The 20,677-nt window shown below is 37.3% G+C and overlaps 3 non-coding genes and 1 pseudogene across 3 annotated transcripts; all 4 read left to right on the top strand.

The window, feature by feature from the left end:
* The first annotated feature begins 296 nt into the window (after positions 1-296).
* LOC122037720 lies at positions 297-481 on the top strand (annotated as a pseudogene).
* Positions 482-12,221: 11,740 nt separating this feature from the next.
* Positions 12,222-12,418, top strand: LOC122037691. Its single transcript, XR_006127705.1, has one exon. It is a non-coding gene; the product is annotated as a U2 spliceosomal RNA (small nuclear RNA).
* A 1,344-nt stretch (positions 12,419-13,762) lies between these two features.
* Positions 13,763-13,960, top strand: LOC122037701. The gene has a single exon (XR_006127714.1). It is a non-coding gene; the product is annotated as a U2 spliceosomal RNA (small nuclear RNA).
* A 2,775-nt stretch (positions 13,961-16,735) lies between these two features.
* On the top strand, positions 16,736-16,932 carry LOC122037683. The gene has a single exon (XR_006127697.1). It is a non-coding gene; the product is annotated as a U2 spliceosomal RNA (small nuclear RNA).
* The last annotated feature ends 3,745 nt before the right edge of the window (positions 16,933-20,677 follow it).

The raw sequence follows: 20,677 nt of genomic DNA, 5'->3' as shown, positions 1-20,677 counted from the left end.
AAATCGCAAGCAATAAGACTCTCCTTTCTTTTCCACGGCCAAGGAGAAGGAGACGTGAGAAAGATCACGGTTTGCAGTGTACTCTCGCCTCTTCTTAAAAAAAAACTCTAATGGCCATTTATACCAGGTGGAGTTGTACTCTCGCCTCTATTTACAAACAAAAAAAACTACAATGACCTTTTATACTTGGTGGAGTTTAGAGTTTAGGGTTTAGAATTTAGTGCCATATCGTTTGTTTTTGATTGACGGAGTGGAACTAGTGCTATAAAAGAAGAGGCTATGGCACTTTCTCATTTATACCTTTCTCAGCATTTTGGCTAAGATCAAGTGTAGTATCTGTTCTTATCAGTTTAATATCTGATATGTGGACCATTGGTTCACTATGATATTAAATTAATTTTTATTTTGGGGAGGGATCATTATAGTAGCTTGCTATTGTCATCCCTGTGTTGCACTATTGTAGGGGTTCGACGCACCCGACCAAGATAAATTAAATTTTTTTATTAAATTAAGTTTTTTTAAATTATTAATTATAGTGCAAGAAATTAAATCTTAAAATTTTATATATTTAAAAATAAATACAAAACACATAAAAATAATTGAATTTTTTTTATTGAATTAATTATTAATGTTCAGTTAATGAATAAGAAATTTTAAAATTAGAATTTAATAAATTGATGTTTTCTTAGATTAAATTTTGAAATAATTTAATTAGGTCCTTCAATTTAATCGAAATAACTTAATTAGTGTGGTTTTTTCTAATTTGGTAAGAAAAAATGATTTTACTCCCCCGAAGAAAGATAAATCACGTACCAAACAACTTTCTAATAGAGAAAATTCAAGTATTCAACTTACTAATCCTGGGGTGGTCAATCCAACCATAAAAATTTTCCACCGGGCCATCAATCCAGTGCTCTTAGATCAATCATCCATTAGAGAAAATTCATTCGTTAATTTATTGAGATTTAAACTCAATCCTTAAATATTTGGGAAATTAAAAAAAGTGCCTTACCATGGTACTATTACACAAGAACAACCTTATTTATTGTTTGAAACTTGTTCAACTATTTATTAAATTTAATTATTTTATTTTATTTTATTTATTTAACATGTTTATAAAAAATTTATTGATGATCATTATTCACCAACATACTTGTTCAAATTTATTCGTAAGGTATTGAAATTGTGTTGTATTGAAAGAACAAAAATAATTCCTTATTAAATTGAACACCAATCTTATTTTTGAACAATTGGTTCATTTACCGCCCTATCCAGCACGCTTGGGATATGCAACGAGGGCACAATGCTAGGGCACACATGGGATGTGTACCGAGAGCACAATGTTGTTACCATCTCGATGATCTTGAACCAACTCCAGACCAATGCTTTGGATAAATAGGCTCGCTCAGTCAAACTGATAAATGGATCACTGAAAGAACATGCCAAATGATAGACCATGGTAAAACCCTAACCCTATAGTCTACGGAGGGCCCGAACTATAGGAGAATAATACGAGGGGTGATTAGCTTGCGGGTTAGATTAAGTAACATGTTAAGGCACTTTCATACCAGGAAGCAACAGAGTTGGGAAAGTTGGCAACATAGTTCTTTAATATATTCTACAATGGGAGAAGGAAGCACAAAGGAAAAAGTAAGATTGACTTTCCACATCTCTTCCCTCCAGGCTATTGTAGGTAGATATAAAAGAAACAAAACGAGTTCAATAGGATGAACCCAGCAAATCAAATGAGAACCACTAAAACATCAAGAGTAACATGCATGAATTGAGACTTCCTCCTCAAAATATTTGATAGTACAATTGATCATGTCTGAAAATTGAAAAGAGGGCATGCTGACAATGGTGACTTGGTTATTGATTGGAATAAGACGTTTTACTATGAGAAAAAGTTTTCCTTTGATCTCGCAAACACAAAAACAAGTAAAAACAAATGTTAGTGCCCAGAAATTAGGGGAAGTCTTTGGCGATAGCCCTCTGATGTTAATGACGGAAAGCCTCAGCGAGTGGCGGCCATGAGCCAAGCCACCGGCCAAATCGGAGACAAACTCCGTGGGTGTCCCTCAAGACCTACGACGTCGGCAATTGGCGAAGTTCGTGACATGGACCCTATCTTTCCATGTGTTGGCAGCGGGCAACAAAATCGATCGGAGCGGCAGCAAACAAGTGCAAAAGGAAGGGGTAGCAATTTTAAGCAGGAGATTTGTCATGCATTTATAACTAACTATGTGCTCTGATACCATTGTTGATACTCTAAATGCATGAATCAAAACGAATTAAAATGGTAAACACTTTCAACGATCTCCCGCAGATCTGCAATCGGCGAAGATTCGATTTGCGGTTGGAAGAGCAATCATAGGATTGGAAAGCTCTCCACAATTCCACGAACCAAATCCCACCGTCTCAGATGTTCTGCTCACTCTCTCGTTGTCTCGTTCTCTACACCGTGAATCGCCCCCTTAGTTAGAGTCCTAGAGCCAATCATTTGATGATTGTATGGACTCATTGTATCATATTCTTGTATATTAATAAAGGCATTTGTTTGGTTATTATACTTATTTGTATTAGTGCAAAATAGACAAAGTATAATAGCGTCCTTGAGTAGAAGGTTCATACCTATATCAATCGATTAGTTGAATCGATAGTGAGATGATATAGGGAACACTACTCTAAATCATTCCTAGTCGAGTATTAACATTCAGGGACATTATTAATGCAATAAGACTAGCATGTAGGTCAGCTCGATTACTTGATCTCACAAGTCATGGATATAGAGATATCAAGCTGACACATGGGTATACATTGGAGAATGTATATTGAATGACCCGCCATGAGAAAGTATCATGGATCGTTATATGAGTGTCATATACTTTCTCATGTGGCTATTAGTATGACTATTAGTCCTTAGACCTGAAGTCACCATGGATCCCTACATAAGGAGTTATGTATTTTGGTTTCGTCAAACGTCACCCGTAACTGGGTGGACTATAAAGGCGATTACTGGGTATATAACAAATTATGTAGAGGGATGTGAGTGATGTAGATGGGATCTATCCCTCCCATATGACAGGAGCGACATCGGTATTCTTGATAGAGTGAGACCACGAAGTGCATGGCCATGCCCAAATGAGTCAATATGGGATATTGAGCTCATTTGATTTAGTGTGTCTACTTGGAGTTCAAGATTTAGATTGATTAGAGGATGACACGGTCTATGCCTCATATTGATCAATCTAGATGTCTAGGATAGAAGGACATTGTCACATATTATGAGGAGTCACAATTAGTAGTCACAAGGTGATGTTGGATCTCGACATTTCTTGTAACTTTGGTAGTAATGATGTGTTGCTAGATACCGCTCATTACTTATGCTCCTAAATGGGTTTAGGGCATTGCCAACGTTACAAGAACCTATAGGGTCACACACTTAGGACATTTAGATGGAGATTTGGTTCATATGATGAACCAAGAGGATTAGATTCATTTGATAATTAAATTGGATTAAGAGTAATCCAAATTGGGCTAATTGAGTTAGACTCAAGTTGATTCATGTATTTAATGAGTCTAATTTAGATTATGACTCATTAGATCAATTTAATTTAATGAATTAGATTCATTATATTAAGTTGGCTTGAATCAAATGGTTAGATTAGATCAACCATGAGAGAGATTGAGTCAAGTTTGACTTGACTAGAGAGGAAGAGGTAGAATCAAGTTTGACTTGACTCTTTGCCACATCATGAGTGAGGTGGCGAGATGTGAATCAATGGTGTTGCTCCACATCATCATGATTTGCCACGTCATGGAGGTTACAAGCCTCCATTGCATTTAATGTGGCCGGCCACATTAAATGAGTGTAGGTTACTCATTTGCCACATCATTAGTGAGGTGGCAAGAGGTGGACCAATGGTAATGGTCAACATCTTCATGGTGTGCCACCTCATGGGAGTTACAAGACACCTCTTAATGGCCTCCACTTAATTGTAATTAAGTGGAAATGGGGGTTACACAACCAAATGTGGCCGGCCACTTTAGTGAGGGGAGGAAAATGAATTTTTTGATTCAACTCCTCATTTACTCCTTTCTTCTTCCTCAAGCTCTCCCTCTCCCTCTCCTCTTTGCTTGGCCGAATCTCACCAAGGTGCTAGCACACCTTTTGTGTGAGGTTTCTCCACCTACGTGTCCGTGTGGATACTTCTAGAGGACCGACGCTTGACGATCTTGAGATCTGGCAACTCCTTGGAAGAGCGGGAACGCGAAAGGGCACGCAACAAGGGTAAAGTTCTCAACACATAGATCTAGGAGTAGATCTAAAGATTTTGAAACTCATATTCGATTTTCCTTGCACGGATCTACGGCTTTGGGTGATTCGGGGTTTCCGCGACGCGAAAAGCGATTTTCGCGGCCCGAAAAACCCAACAGTGGTATCAGAGCCACGTGCAAGGCAAGTACGAGTTTGTTTTTTGGTTTTATGAAAACTAAAGTTTCTGTAATTTTCTGTAAAATTATGATTTTTGGGTTTTTATGAGTATTTTTCTCGAGTAGTCGAAGCACAAGTGTTTTGTCGCTTGTAGGCTTCGGCTACCGGAAAGATTTTTCCAAAACGGCTTCGTTTTGCCCCAAAATTTTTTGGGACAGCGGGCTTGGGTGCCATTAGATCACTTAGGAGCAACTCGCGATGGTTAGATCGCGGGTAGGGGTACTGCCCCTAACCCCGCAAGGGGATTTTCTCCGCAATTGCACCCGAAATCGCTAAAAACGAACCCGCCGGGAAGATTTTTCCGAAACGGCAATGTCTCGGCCCAAATCATTTTGGGACAGCGGGTTTAGGCGCTGTTGGATCGCAAAGGAACCCTCGCGATGGTTAGATCGTGGGTAGGGGCGCTGCCCCTGGCCCCACAAGGGGATCCGTTCCGCGATTGCGCCCGAAACCGCTAAACGGGTCCGCCGGGAAATTTTACTTGTAAAAATTGTAAAAATTAATTTTAAAATTACAGAAAATTAAGAAAATATATAATTTTGAATTATATATTAATTTTGTGATAGTCATGGCCCAAAAACCCAATGTGATTGGATTGTGTTGTAATTCATAATACGGCCTGCGTGCCGTTATGTGTTTGCGAGTGTTGTATTATATTCGCGACCTGCGCGTCGTGCCTTCTCTTATATTCTTGTTGTAAATTAGATTTAGACTCGAATGTAACTCGAGTTTCAAATTGTAATGTACAAATTGGTGCGGTGGAGGGTCCACACGAGACAAAGTTCCGAGGCGGGCACGAGCAACACAAGGTGGTCAAAGGGAGGAGCTTGGAGAAGCTGTTGACCCTAGGTTGACCAATCGATCTTCTCATTGGCTTGAGAAGATCGTAGTAGGGCCATGACTAAATCACAAATAGATTAATTAATTGCTTGTGTATGTGATGCATATTTAATAAGTAGTTAATTAATTAGTGTCTTACGATTAGATTAGATCTAAGTCGTGCACATGATGCACCCTTGCGATTAGATTAGATCTAAGTCATGCACAAGATGCATCATTTTCGATTAGATTAGATCTCGATCGAACCAACTCTAAATGCCTAACCGTGTCGTGATACCTATCACTACCTCGATCACATGTATTGTTGAATCTGCCAAAGCAGAGCAATACATATTATCTTGGTAGGGTAGGAGGGACAATCTTGGTCCCGCCTATCAACGCATGGGTGAATACAAACTCAATTAGATTGAGTATTCCTAGTTACTCGGTTGGATCGAGTCAACTATAGGCATTCTTCCAACGGTTGGAAAAGATAGGTCAAAATCACATCTATATTAACTCTCGGGCGTATTAGCCAAAGCTAACTCGAGTTTTAATATAAATGCGGATATTGATTTTATAAACAAGAGTTGCATAGAGATGTAATTGGTAATCGTTACCTACCGATCATACTAAGCCTTGGGCGTATTATCCAAAGCTAACTCAGGGTTAGTATGATGTGGATCTTGTCCCACAAGAATTATAGTATTCAGTGGGAGCATCATTTAATTAAAGGCCTAATTAAATGATTTTAAAAGAATATGATATTTATTTCTGCAAATTTTCTATTGTAGATAACCATGACGTCGAATACGAACTCTTTCTCCCTGCGTTCTGTCCTTAAGAAGGACAAGCTCAACGGAGCAAATTTCCTGGACTGGTACAGGAACCTGAGAATAGTTCTCATTCAAGAACGTAAACTGTACGTTCTGGAGCAGCCCATTCCGGAGACTCCTCCTGCCACGCGAGTTGATTGGGATGCTTACAAGAAGCATCAAGATGACGCATTAGATGTGTCCTGTCTAATGCTCGTAACCATGAACTCTGAGCTTTAGAAGCAACATGAGTTGATGTGTGCTTACGATATGGTTGAACATCTTCGTCAACTATATCAAGGACAAGCAGGGCACTGGAAGAGGAACTTCACAGGATACCTGGAAGATCTTAACAAGAAGAGAAATAAGATTTCTACTTCAGGTATAAATGTTATAGAAGTCAACCTCTCTATTTCTTCGTCGTGGGTATTAGATACCGGATGTGCTTCACACATTTGTACTAATGTACAAGCACTGAGAAATAGCAGAGCATTGACAAAGGGCGAGATAGACCTACGAGTAGGCAATGGAGCACGGGTTGCTGTAGGGACTTATTTTCTATCTCTGCCCTCTGGGCTTATACTAGAGTTAGACGATTGCTGTTATGTGCCTGCATTGACTAAGAACATTATATCAGTTTCTTGTTTGGACAAGAAAGGATTCTCGTTTATAATAAAGAACAAATGTTGTTCTGTCTATTTAAACGATATGTTCTATTGTAGTGCACCTCTGATGAACGGACTCTATATTCTAGACCTTGAGAGCTCTATCTATAACGTTAGTACCAAGAGGTTCAAATCGAACGATATGAACCACACCTATCTCTGGCACTGTCGCTTAGGTCATATAAATGACAAGCGCTTATCCCAGCTCCATAAGGATGGTTTGCTGGACTAATTTGATTTTGAATCATATGAGATATGCGAGTCATGCCTACGAGGCAAGATGACCAAGACTCCCTTTAGTGGGCACAGCGAGAGAGCGACTGATTTGTTAGGACTCATACATAGTGATGTATGTGGCCCTTTCAATGTCGCTGCTAGAGGCGGTTATAGATACTTCATCACATTTACTGATGACTTCAGTAGATATGGTTATGTGTACTTGATGACACATAAGTCCGAATCCTTTGAAAAGTTCAAAGAATTCAAGAATGAAGTACAGAACCAGCTTGGCAAGAGTATTAAAATACTTCGATCAGATCGAGGTGGTGAATACTTAAGCCATGAGTTTCGTGACTATTTAGCTGAGTGTGGGATTCTATCCCAACTCACTCCTCCTGGAACACCATAGTGGATTGGTGTATCCGAAAGGAGGAATCGTACCCTATTAGATATGGTACGATCTATGATGAGTCACACAGATCTTCCGACATATCTATGGGGATATGCTCTAGACACGGCAGCTTTCATACTCAACCGAGTTCCATCAAAGGCCGTGATAAAGACACCATATAGGATATGGACTGGAAGAGATGCCCAGGTGTCTTTCATGAGGATTTGGGGTTGTGAGGCTTACGTTCGACGTCAAGTCTCAGACAAATTAGGACCCAAATCCGACAAGTGCTATTTCATCGGATATCCCAAGGAAACTAAGGGATATTACTTCTACATTCCCAGTCAGCACAAGGTAGTTGTGGCAAAGACTGGGGTCTTTCTAGAAAGGGACTTTGTTTCTAGAAAGACTAGTGGGAGTACGTTCGATCTTGAAGAAGTTCAAGATGCGAACAATAGCACTGAAGCCTCGATGGAAGTTGAACTGGAACCACAAAGTGTTGTGGATGATGTTGTTCCACAAGGAGTTGAGGAACAACAACCAGTTCAAGTAGACATACCTTTTCGCAGATCTGATAGGGTACGTCGTCAGCCTGAGAGATACTCATTTCTCTTGTCTGACCATGATGACATTGTGCTCATAGAGGATGAGCCTACCACCTATCAGGAAGCTGTGATGAGACCAGATTCCGAGAAATGGCTAGAAGCCATGAGATCCGAAATGGATTCCATGTACACCAACCAAGTATGGACTTTGGTTGATCCACCTAAAGGGGTAAAACCCATTGGGTGTAAGTAGGTCTTTAAGAGAAAGACTGACATGGATGGACTTATCTATAAGGGTCGCTTGGTAGCTAAAGGTTTCAAGCAGATTCATGGTATTGACTATGATGAAACTTTTTCTCCAGTAGCGATGTTTAAGTCTATTCGGATCATGCTTGCTATTGCAGCCTACCATGACTATGAGATATGGCAGATGGATGTCAAAACCGCGTTTCTGAATGGAAACCTACTCGAGGATGTATACATGACACAACCTGAGGGTTTTGTAGATCCACAGCATATTAGCAGAGTATGCAAGCTGCATAGGTCCATTTATGGACTAAAGCAAGCTTCTCGGAGCTAGAATCTTCGATTTGATGATGCAATCAAACAGTTTGGTTTCATCAAGAACGAAGATGAGCCTTGTGTCTACAAGAAGGTTGTAGGGGGTATAGTTGTCTTCCTCATATTGTATGTGGATGACATACTACTCATTGGGAAGGACATCCCTATGCTTCAGTCTGTCAAGACCTGGCTAGGGAGTTGCTTCTCAATGAAGGACTTAGGTGAGGCATCCCGCATTCTAGGGATACAGATCTATAGAGATAGATCTAAGAGATTGCTTAGCCTAAGTCAGAGTACATACATTGACAAGGTACTCCTACGGTTTGCCATGTAGAACTCCAAGAAGGTATTTCTGCCGATGTCACATGGCGTGAGTCTTTCGAAGACTCAAGGTCCCTCTTCTAGAGAGGAGAGAGACCGCATGGATCAGATCCCTTATGCCTCAGCCATAGGATTGATCATGTACGCCATGCTATGTACTCGACCTGATGTCTCGTATGCTTTGAGCATGACGAGCAGATACCAGTCAGATCCAGGTGAAAGTCACTGGATAGCGGTCAAGAATATTCTTAAGTACTTAAGAAGGACTAAAGAATATTTCTTGATATATGGAGGCAATGATGAGCTAACTGTAAAGGGTTACAGTGATGCCAGCTTCCAGACCGATCAGGATGATTATCGATTGCAGTCAGGGTTCGTGTTTTGCTTAAATGGTGGTGATGTGAGCTGGAAGAGTTCGAAGCAGGACACAGTAGCTGATTCTACAACAGAGGCCGAGTATATTGCTGCATCAGAGGCAGCAAAGGAGGCAGTTTGGATCCGCAAGTTCATCACTGAACTTAGGGTGGTTCCTAGCATCGCTGACCCAGTTGAGCTCTATTGTGACAACAATGAAGTTATAGCACAGGCGAAGGAACCTCGCTCACACCAGCGGACCAAGCATATACTACGGCGCTTCCATCTCATTCGAGAGATTATCGATAGAGGTGATGTGAAGATTTGCAGAGTACCTACAGAGGCTAACATCGCAGATCCCTTGACCAAGGCTTTGGCACAGAGGAAGCATGATGGTCACACTAGGTCATTAGGCCTTAGAGCCTATACTGATTGGCACTAGTGCTAGTGGGAGATTGTTAGTTAGAGCCCTAGAGCCAATCATTTGATGATTGTATGAACTCATTGTATCATATTCTTGTATATTAATAAAGGCATTTGTTTGGTTATTATACTTATTTGTATTAGTGCCAAATAGACTAAGTATAATAGCGTCCTTGAATAGAAGGTTCATACCTATATCAATCGATTAGTTGAATCGATAGTGAGATGATATAGGGAACACTACTCTAAATCATTCCTAGTCGAGTATTAACATTCAGGGACATTATTAATGCAATAAGACTAGCATGTAGGTTAGCTCGATGACTTGATCTCACAAGTCATGGATATAGAGATATCAAGCTGACACATGGGTATACATTGGAGAATGTATACTGAATGACCCGCCATGAGAAAGTATCATGGATCGTTATATGAGTGTCATATACTTTCTCATGTGGCTATTAGTATGACTATTAGTCCTTAGACCTGAAGTCACCATGGATCCCTACATAAGGAGTTATGTACTTTGGTTTCGTCAAACGTCACCCGTAATTGGGTGGACTATAAAGGCGATTACTGGGTATGTAACAAATTATGTAGAGGGATGTGAGTGATGTAGATGGGATCTATCCCTCCAATATGACAGGAGCGACATCGGTATTCTTTGTAGAGTGAGACCACGAAGTGCATGGTCATGCCCAAATGAGTCAATATGGGATATTGAGCTCATTTGATTTAGTGTGTTTACTTGGAGTTCAAGATTTAGATTGATTAGAGGATGACACGGTCTATGCCTCATATTGATCAATCTAGATGTCTAGGATAGAAGGACATTGTCACATATTGTGAGGAGTCACAATTAGTAGTCACAAGGTGATGTTGGATCTCGACATTTCTTGTAACTTGGGTAGTAATGATGTGTTGCTAGATACCGCTCATTACTTATGCTCCTAAATGGGTTTAGGGCATTGCCAACGTTACAAGAACTTATAGGGTCACACACTTAGGACATTTAGATGGAGATTTGGTTCATATGATGAACCAAGAGGATTAGATTCATTTGATGAATCAAATTGGATTAAGAGTAATCCAAATTGGGCTAATTGAGTTAGACTCAAGTTGATTCATGTATTTAATGAGTCTAATTTAGATTATGACTCATTAGATCAATTTAATTTAATGAATTAGATTCATTATATTAAGTTGGCTTGAATCAAATGGTTAGATTAGATCAACCATGAGAGAGATTGAGTCAAGTTTGACTTTACTAGAGAGGAAGAGGTAGAATCAAGTTTGACTTGACTCTTTGCCACATCATGAGTGAGGTGGCGAGATATGGACCAATGGTGTTGCTCCACATCATCATGATTTGCCACCTCATGGAGGTTACAAGCCTCCATTGCATTTAATGTGGCCGACCACATTAAATGAGTGTAGGTTACTCATTTGCCACATCATTAGTGAGGTGGCAAGAGGTGGACCAATGGTAATGGTCAACATCTTCATGGTGTGCCACCTCATGGGAGTTACAAGACACCTCTTAATGGCCTCCACTTAATTGTAATTAAGTGGAAATGGGGATTACACAACCAAATGTGGCCGGCCACTTTAGTGAGGGGAGGAAAATGAATTTTTTGATTCAACTCCTCATTTACTCCTTTCTTCTTCCTCAAGCTCTCCTTCTCCCTCTCCTCTTTGCTTGGCCGAATCTCACCAAGGTGCTAGCACACCTTTTGTGTGAGGTTTCTCCACCTACGTGTCCGTGTGGATACTTCTAGAGGACCGACGCTTGACGGTCTTGAGATCCGGCAACTCCTTGGAAGAGCAGGAATGCGAAAGGGCACGCAACAAGGGTAAAGTTCTCAACACATAGATCTAGGAGTAGATCTAAAGATTTTGAAACTCGTATTTGTATTTCGTTCGGTTTTCCTTGCACGGATCTACGGCTTTGGGTGATTCGGGGTTTCCGCGACGCGAAAAGCGGTTTTCGCGGCCCGAAAAACCCAACACCCCCATGATCCTTGGACGCACCCCTTATAAAGGGAAATAACCCAAGGATATGATGGGCTTTTCCATTAAGAGTAGTGGGGAACGTGGGCATGTTCCCACGTTCCCATTTCCTATAGGATCGACATCTGAAGCCGACTAGTGACGAGATGAGCGAATCAGGGGATCAAACCCACAGACAGCTTCGGTGAAAAATTTGAACAGCTTACGAGGGAGTGAGATGGAGAGAGGGTGACCGACGGACGAGAGGCCCTGCTCGTCGACGCAGCTGCAGCGGCGAAGCAACAAACCTTAACTAGCTCCAGAACAAAATCGCAAGCAACAAGACTCTCCTTTCTTTTCCGCGGCCAAGGAGAAGGAGACATGAGAAAGATCACGGTTTGTAGTGTACTCTCGCCTCTTCTGAAAAAAAAACTCTAATGGTCATTTAGACCAGGTGGAGTTGTACTCTCGCCTCTATTTACAAACAAAAAAAAACTGCAATGACCTTTTATACTAGATGGAGTTTACATGTTAGGGTTTAGAATTTAGTCCCATATCTTTTGTTTTTGATTGACGGAGTGGAACTAGTGCTATAAAAGAAGAGGCTATGACACTTTCTTATTCATACCTTTCTCGGCCTTTTGGCTAAGATCAAGTGTAGTATCTGTTCTTATCAGTTTAATATCTGATACGTGGACCACTGGTTCACTATGATATTAAATTATTTTTTGTTTTGGGAGAGATTATTACAATAGCTTGCTATTTGGTCCTTGACGTGTCATCCCTGTGTTGCACTATTGCAAGGGTTTGACACACCTGACCAAGTTAAATTAAAATTTTAAATTAAGTTTATTTTTAAATTATTAATTACAATGCATGAAATTAAATTTAAAATTTTAAATATTTAAAAATAAATACAAAACAAATAAAAAATTTGAATTTTTTACCGATTTAATTATTATTTTTTAGTTAATGAATAAGAAATTTTAAAATTAGAATTGAATAAATTGATGTTTTCTTAGATGAAATTTTGAAATAATTTGATTAAAATTTTAAATTTATTAAGTTATTCAATTGAATTGAAATAACATAATTAGTGTGGTTTATTTTTTTAATTTGGTAAGAAAAAAAGATTTTACTCCGCCCAAGAAAGATAAAACACATACCAAACAACTTTCTAATAGGGAGGACATTTAATCCTTAGGGAATAAAACATGTAAAACACCTGTATCACTCGAATACCAATTTGGCTTCACCGTGGGGGTAGAGTTTGGTTCAAGTTTGACTTGAGGTTGGTTCGTTTAAATGTTATCAAGTTCTCAATTGAATTGGTATCAAGTACTCAACTTTCGCTGACTAATCCTGGGATGGTCAATCCAGCCATAAAAATTTTCCACTTGTCCATCAATCCAATGTTCTTAGATCAATCGTCCATTAGGGAAAATTCATCCGTTAATTCACTGAGATTTAAACTCGATCCTTAAATATTTGGGAAACTAAAAGTGTCCTATCATGGTACTATTACACAAGAACAACCTTATTTATTGTTTGAAACTTATTCAATTATTTATTAAATTTAATTATTTTATTTTATTTTATTTTATTTAACATGTTTATAAACAAGTTATTGATGATCATTATTCACCAATATACTTGTTCAAATTTATTCATAAATTTTTGAAGTATGTCCAATTAATTAAAATAGTGTTGTATTGAATGCACATAAATAATTTCATATTAAATTGAACACCAAACTTATTTTTGAACCATTGGTTCATTTACAGCCTTATCTGGCATGCTTGGGATATGCAACGAGGGCACAATGATAGGGCACGCTTGGGATGTGTACCGAGAGCACAATGTTGTTACCATCTCGATGATCTTGAACCAACTCCAGACCAATGCTTTGGATAAATAGTCTCGCTCAGTCAAACTGACAAGTAAATTGTTCGGTCACACTGAAAGAACATGCCAAATGAAAGACCATGGGAAAACCCTAACCCTACGGTCTATGGCCCATATCGTTACAAAAAAAACTGTAATGACCTTTTATACTAGGTGGAGTTTAGAGTTTAAGGTTTAGAATTTAGTCCCATATCGTTTGTTTTTGATTGACGGAGTGGAACTAATGCTATAAAAGAAGAGGCTATGGCACTTTCTCATTCATACCTTTCTCGGCCTTTTGGCTAAGATCAAGTGTAGTATCCGTTCTTATCAGTTTAATATCTGATACGTGGACCATTGGTTCACTATGATATTAAATTAATTTTTATTTTGGGGAGGGATCATTACAGTAGCTTGCTATTGGATCCTTCACGTGTCGTCCCTGTGTTGCACTATTGTAGGGGTTCGACACACCCGACCAAGATAAATTAAATTTTTATATTAATTAAGTTTTTTTTATAATTATTAATTATAGTGCAAGAAATTAAATATTAAAATTTTTTATATTTAAAAATAAATACAAAACACATAAAAATAACTGAATTTTTTATTGATTAAATTATTATTTTTCATTTAATGAATAAGAAATTTTAAAATTAGAATTGAATAAATTGATGTTTTCTTAGATGAAATTTTGTAATAATTTAATTAAAATTTTATTAGGTTATTCAATTTAATCGAAATAACCTAATTAGTGTGGTTTTTTTTTAATTTGGTAAGAAAAATTGAATTTACTCCGCCCAAGAATGATAAATCACGTACCAAACAACTTTCTATAATAGGGAGGACATTTAATTAATCTGTAGGGAATAAAACAGGTAAAACACTTGTGTCATCCGAATACCAATTTGGCTACATCGTGGGGTAGAGTTTAATTCAAGTTAGACTTGAGGTTGGTTTGTTTAAATGTTATCAAGTTCCCAATTGAATTGGTATCAAGAATTCAACTTTCACTAACTAATCCTGGGATGGTCAATCCAGCCATAAACATTTTCCACCGGTCCATCAATCCAGTGTTCTTAGATCAATCGTCCATTAGAGAAAATGCATCCGTTAATTCACCGAGATTTAAACTCGATCCTTAAATATTTGGGAAACTATAAAAGTGCCCTACCATTGTACTATCACACAAGAACAAACTTATTTATTGTTTGAAACTTATATAATTATTTATTAAATTTAATTATTTTATTTTATTTTATTTATTTAACATGTTTATAAAAAAGTTATTGATGATCATTATGCACCAATATACTTGTTCAAATTTATTCATAAGTTTTTGAAGCATGTCCAATTAACTAAAATTGTGTTGTATTGAACGAACATAAATAATTCCATATTAAATTGAGCACCAAAAATTATTTTTGAACCATTGGTTCATTTACTGCCCTATCCGGCACGCTTGGGATATGCAACGAGGGCAGAATGATAGGGCACGCTTGGGATGTGTACCGAGAGCACAATGTTGTTACCATCTCGATGGTCATGAACTAACTCCAGACTAATGCTTTGGATAAATAGGCTCGTTCAGTCAAACTGATAAATAGATCACTGAAAGAACAGGCCAAATGAAAGACCATGGGAAAACCCTAACCCTACGGTCTACGGAGGGCCCGAACTATAGGAGAATAACTCGAGGGGTGATTAGCTTGCGGGTTAGATTAACTAACATGTTAAGACGCTTTCATACAAGGAAGCAACAAAGTTGGGAATGTAGGCAACAAAGTTCTTTAATATATTTTGCAATGGGAAAAGGAAGCACAAAGGCCAAAGTAAGATTGACTTTCCACATCTCATCCCTACAGGCTATTGCAAGTAGATATAAAAGAAACAAAACGAGTTCAATAGGATGAACCCAACATATCAAATGAGAACCACCAAAACCTCAAGAGTAAGATGCATGAATTGAGACTTCCTCCTCAAAATATGTGACAGTACGATTGATCATGTCTGAAAATTGAAAAGAGGGCATGCCGGCAATGGTGACTTGGTTATTGATTGGAATAAGACTTTTTACTATGAGAAAAAGTTTTCCTTTGATCTCGCACACACTAAAACATGCAAAAAAAATGTTAGTGCCCAGAAACCAGGGGAAGTCTTTGGCGATAGCCCTCCGATGCTAACGACGCAAGGCCTCTGCGAGTGGCGGCCATGAGCACAGCCACCGCCCAAATCAGAGGCAAACTCCGTGGGTGTCCCTCAAGGCCTACGACGGCGACAATTGGGGAAGTTCGCAACATGGACGCTATCTTTCCATGTGTTGACAACAGGAAACAAAATCGATCGGAGCGGCAGCAAACAAGAGCAAAAGGAAGGGGTAGCAATTTTAAACAGGAGATTTTTCATGCATTTATATCTAACTATGTGCTCTGATACCATTGTTGATACTCTAAATGCATGAATCAAAACGAATTAAAATGGTAAACACTTACAACGATCTCCCACAGATATACAATCGGCGACGATTGGACTAGCTGTCGGAAGAGCAATCATAGGATTGGAAAGCTCTCCATAATTCCACGAACCAAATCCCACCGTCTCAAATGTTCTCCTCACTCTCTTGTTGTCTCTTTCTCTACACCGTGAATCGTTCCCCATGATCCTTGGATGCACTCCTTATTAAGGAAAATAACCCAAGGATATAATGGACTTTTCCATTAAGAGTAGTGGGGAACGTGGACATGTTCCAACGCTCCCATTTCCTATAGGATCGACATCTGAAACTGACTAGTGACGAGCCGAGCGAATCGGGGGATCAAACCCACAAACAGCTTCGCCGAAGAATTTGATTAGTTGATGAGGGAATGAGGCGGAGAGAGGGTGATCGACGGAGGAGATGTCCTGCTTGTCGACGCAGCTGCAGCGACGAAGCAACAAACCTTAACTGCCTCCAGAACAAAATCGCAAGCAACAAGTCTCTCCTTTCTTTTCTGCGGCCAAGGAGAAGGAGACATGAGAAAGATCACGATTTGCAGTGTACTCTCACCTCTTCTTAAAAAAAACTCTAATGGCCATTTAGACCAGGGGGAGTTGTACTCTCGCCTCTATTTACAAACAAAAAAAAACTGTAATGACCTTTTATACTAGATGGAGTTTAGAGTTTAGGGTTTAGAATTTACTCCCATATCGTTTGTTTTTTATTAACGGAGTGGAACTAGTGCTATAAAAGAAGAGGCTATGACACTTTCTCATTCATACCTTTCTCGGCCTTTTGGCTAAGATCAAGTGTAGTATCTGTTCTTATCAGTTTAATATCTGATACGTGGACCATTGGTTCACTATGATATTAAATTAATTTTTCTTTGGGGAGGGATCATTACAGTAGCTTGCTATTGGATCCTTTGTGTGTCATCCCTATGTTGCACTATTGTAGGGGTTCGGCGCACCGACCAAGTTAAATTAAATTTTTATGTTAAATTAAGTTTATTTTTAAATTATTAATTACAATCTATGAAATTAAATCTTAAAATTTTATATATTTAAAAATAAATACAAAACACATAAAATAATTGAATTTAATGAATAAGAAATTTTAAATTAGAATTGAATAAATTGATGTTTTCTTAGATGAAATTTTGAAATAATTTAATTAAAATTTTAAATTTTATTAAGTTATTTAATTTAATCGAAATTACTTAATTAGTGTTTTTTTTTAATTTGGTAAGAAAAAATGATTTTACTCCGCCCAAGAAAAGATAAATCACTTATCAAACAACTTTCTAATAGGGAGGACATTTAATCCTTAGGGAATAAAACACATAAAACACCTGTATCACTCGAATACCAATTAATTCGGCTTGAAGCAAAGATTTTATAAAAGTTCGGCTTGAAGCAAAGATTTTATAAAAAAAAATTAATTCGAACCTAACCCCAATCTGAATACAATTCGAAATCTTTAAATATGAATCTAAATAATTCGACCAACTTGAATAACTTAATTAAAAATAATTTTTTGCTTGTTATTTTTATTATAATTTTTTATTTTTATCTCAATAATTTATCATTATTATACTAGCTTTAATATTGATATTCATAATTTTAAAAATAAAATTTGATTTAATTTTAAAAAGATTTATTAAATCCTAAATTTAGGCCAATCCTAGTCAATCTGGACTCCGATCCAATCCTAGTACAACTTAAAAATCCTCCGATCTGAATATGAAAATTTCTAATTCAAGTTGGATATTTTTCGGGTTGACTTGGATTTACGGATCAGATTTATTTTTGACATCCCTAATTATAAATTATTAAGAAAATTTAATGAAATTTTGTTCCTAGTTCTACTATATACCCACACAACTCAGCTACCAGCCCAATGTGTATGCTATTATAAAATTTATATAAACACAAAATATATATCATGCCAGGCCAAACAAAATCTATATATATTTAGATATTATTACATTTTTAATTTGAAATTGATTGGTTAAAATTTTTATATTTTAAAGTTTATTTATTTGATTAATGAGTTTAATATTACAGTTTTTTTTATAAAAAAATTATTTACAAATTTAATAACAAGTTTGTTAATAAATATAGTTTACAAGTTTTGTTTGTGAATATAATTTTTGAATAATTTAAAATCTTTGTTTTTAAGAAATTTATTTATTTTTTAATGAATTAATCATTCTTATTTATTTAATTCATATTGAATAAATATAAATAAATGATTATCGAGTTAAACACTAAATTTTCTCATAAATGTTTAATTTATTTTTGTTATCGAATATATAGATAGTGGAAATTGTATTTGAATTTTAAAAAAGATAAAATTATGATGTTATTTCTAGATCTCATTTGATCATTTAAACTTATGAGTCTGAGAAATTTCTATCATTTTGATTTTTTTTTCTTATTGTAATAGAAAAAAAAATATTGTTATCCCTCATAATTTGTCGATTTTTTTTGAATGCATCTTTATGGTTTTTGAATCATTCATTTACCTTTACAATAGTTTTAATTTATTGAGTGCAAGTTTTTTTTTACAATTAACTTAAGCCATATAAATTTAGAATTTCCATTATTTTTTAATGTTACAAACTTATATTTGCAATTCGTATACATGTCATAAAACCAAAAAGCTAATAATCTCTTAGAATTTAACTACCATGTTGGAGATAGAGATGTTCTTTGTATATATTACAAGAAGTTAACAAGTTAATGACGAGTTCCTCTAACAAATAGATCTTTGCCATTAGATGATCTCGATAGGTTGAGTACAAGCAATGAGTCCATTTTTACCCACCATTTCAAAGATTGAACTAATTCTATCATGCCTTATCGTGTCTTGAATTGGTTCGCTCAAATCATACATTTTTTATTGTATTGATACTGACAAATCTAAGATTTGCACCCTAAAAGTAAGTTAATTTGATAGGAATATTATAGCGAGGATTTGAGTTATGAAGTCTGATTTATTGATTTTTGATGAATGTATATATTTGGAATGCAGAAGAATACTTTTGAGTCGCGAGATTTATCCCATCGCCATTAGTGTTCAATCAACCTAATCATGGATCGATACCCCGTATCTCCATAAAATATTTTATTAGTTTATGTTTTTTTTTTGTATGTGAAAGTTATAAAACTCTTTATATATAATTTTATTATTCTAGGTACTCATTTATGAGAAATTCATGAACATACAATAGTGTTGATTTTTTTTTAGAGTTTAGGTTAAAAAAGTGAACATTTTTTTTTAACAGGTTTTCGTTGATGATCTTGGATCGATAACCAAGGTTATCAAGAATACCTCCAACAAAACACACCCTAAATGATCATCATTTGCGTATACATGGGTGTGCAAGATAACAAAACACTATAAATATAGTTTTGATATTCTGCATACCTTACTCTGCACATCTCTTGAGTATCCAATTTGTTTTTTAAATTTAATTTTGTCACGCCCCAGAGGAGTCCCTGTCCGAGAAAATTTCGGCAGCATCTCCCCTGTACGGCGGACAATCTGAAACTTCTACATAACACATATACCTCAGCCACAGGCGGCTGGAATTATAACAATAAATAAAAACAATCACCACGCAGTTTATATAGATATTCAGCCTCTGGCTGTCACAACCACGCAGTTAATAATAGTAATCACAAACAATAGTACTCTGACTCGAAATCCACCCTACTCAACTACACTCAAAATGCTCAAATCCGACGAACTCACATCTTCTGCCATCCAGGCAGGATGTAGTAGAATAAAACCAAATCATACCAAAACCATCAACTATAAGAATTCGTACAAAATCCATAAGTAAAACCAACACAAGACTAAGTTCAAACATAGTCAAATAAGAAACAAAACAATCAATCAAGCAGGTAACATGTATCGGGCAGTGATTAACCAAAACAAATAAGAAAACACAATTAATGCAAATTGTTAATTTCACTACTAAGCATATCAAAGACAATAAGTCAAAAGTACCCGCCTCCGAAAATAGAAAGGTCCAATCTGACTCCGAGATACTCGTCTCGCGTCAAAGTCCTGTGTTAAATCGCACAGTTTAGCTAATTTAATTATAAACAAATAGCTAAACTAATTTCTAATCCACTGACCCGTTAGGGTTAGTTTCATTAACCCCAACTATACCGTTATACAACTTCTAAACCTAAATCAATAATTATTGCTAACACAACTAGCAATAATCTAACACAAAGATCAAAACCATAAACCTTACCTAAATTCACAGCCTGTGGTTTTCTTGATTCTCGGTCGCAAAGTGTGTTGCTGTTGACAATTAAGTAGGCTGCTAAATGGGATAGCTGCCGGAACCCAAAATCATCCACAAACCCAAACTCCTTGCTGGTTACTTCACTGACCACAAATCAAGAACAATAAAAATCCAAAATCAACCCAATTCCAATCAAAGCTAGGGTACAGAGCCTAAAATCTGTGATGGATCGAACCTGTGGCCGGCGACAATGCTAGGGCACAGCGTCGGCGAAGCAAACTCGGCGGCGGCACAATCCAAATCTAGGGCACACAAGATGGAGGTCGGCGGCACTGCTGTGAGGAGAGCTCGGCTGACTGTGAACCCAAAATAGGGCACGGAAGGTGAGACTAGGGCTCGACGGCGGCCGACGCTAGGGCAGAGAGGGCTCGGATCGGCTGTGCTCGCGCGTCGCCG

This window comes from Zingiber officinale, unplaced genomic scaffold (assembly GCF_018446385.1).
Source record: "Zingiber officinale cultivar Zhangliang unplaced genomic scaffold, Zo_v1.1 ctg72, whole genome shotgun sequence".
NCBI classification, from domain to species: Eukaryota; Viridiplantae; Streptophyta; class Magnoliopsida; order Zingiberales; family Zingiberaceae; genus Zingiber; species Zingiber officinale.
Note: the sequence above shows the minus strand (reverse complement) of the source record. Positions and strands in the feature narration are given on the sequence as shown.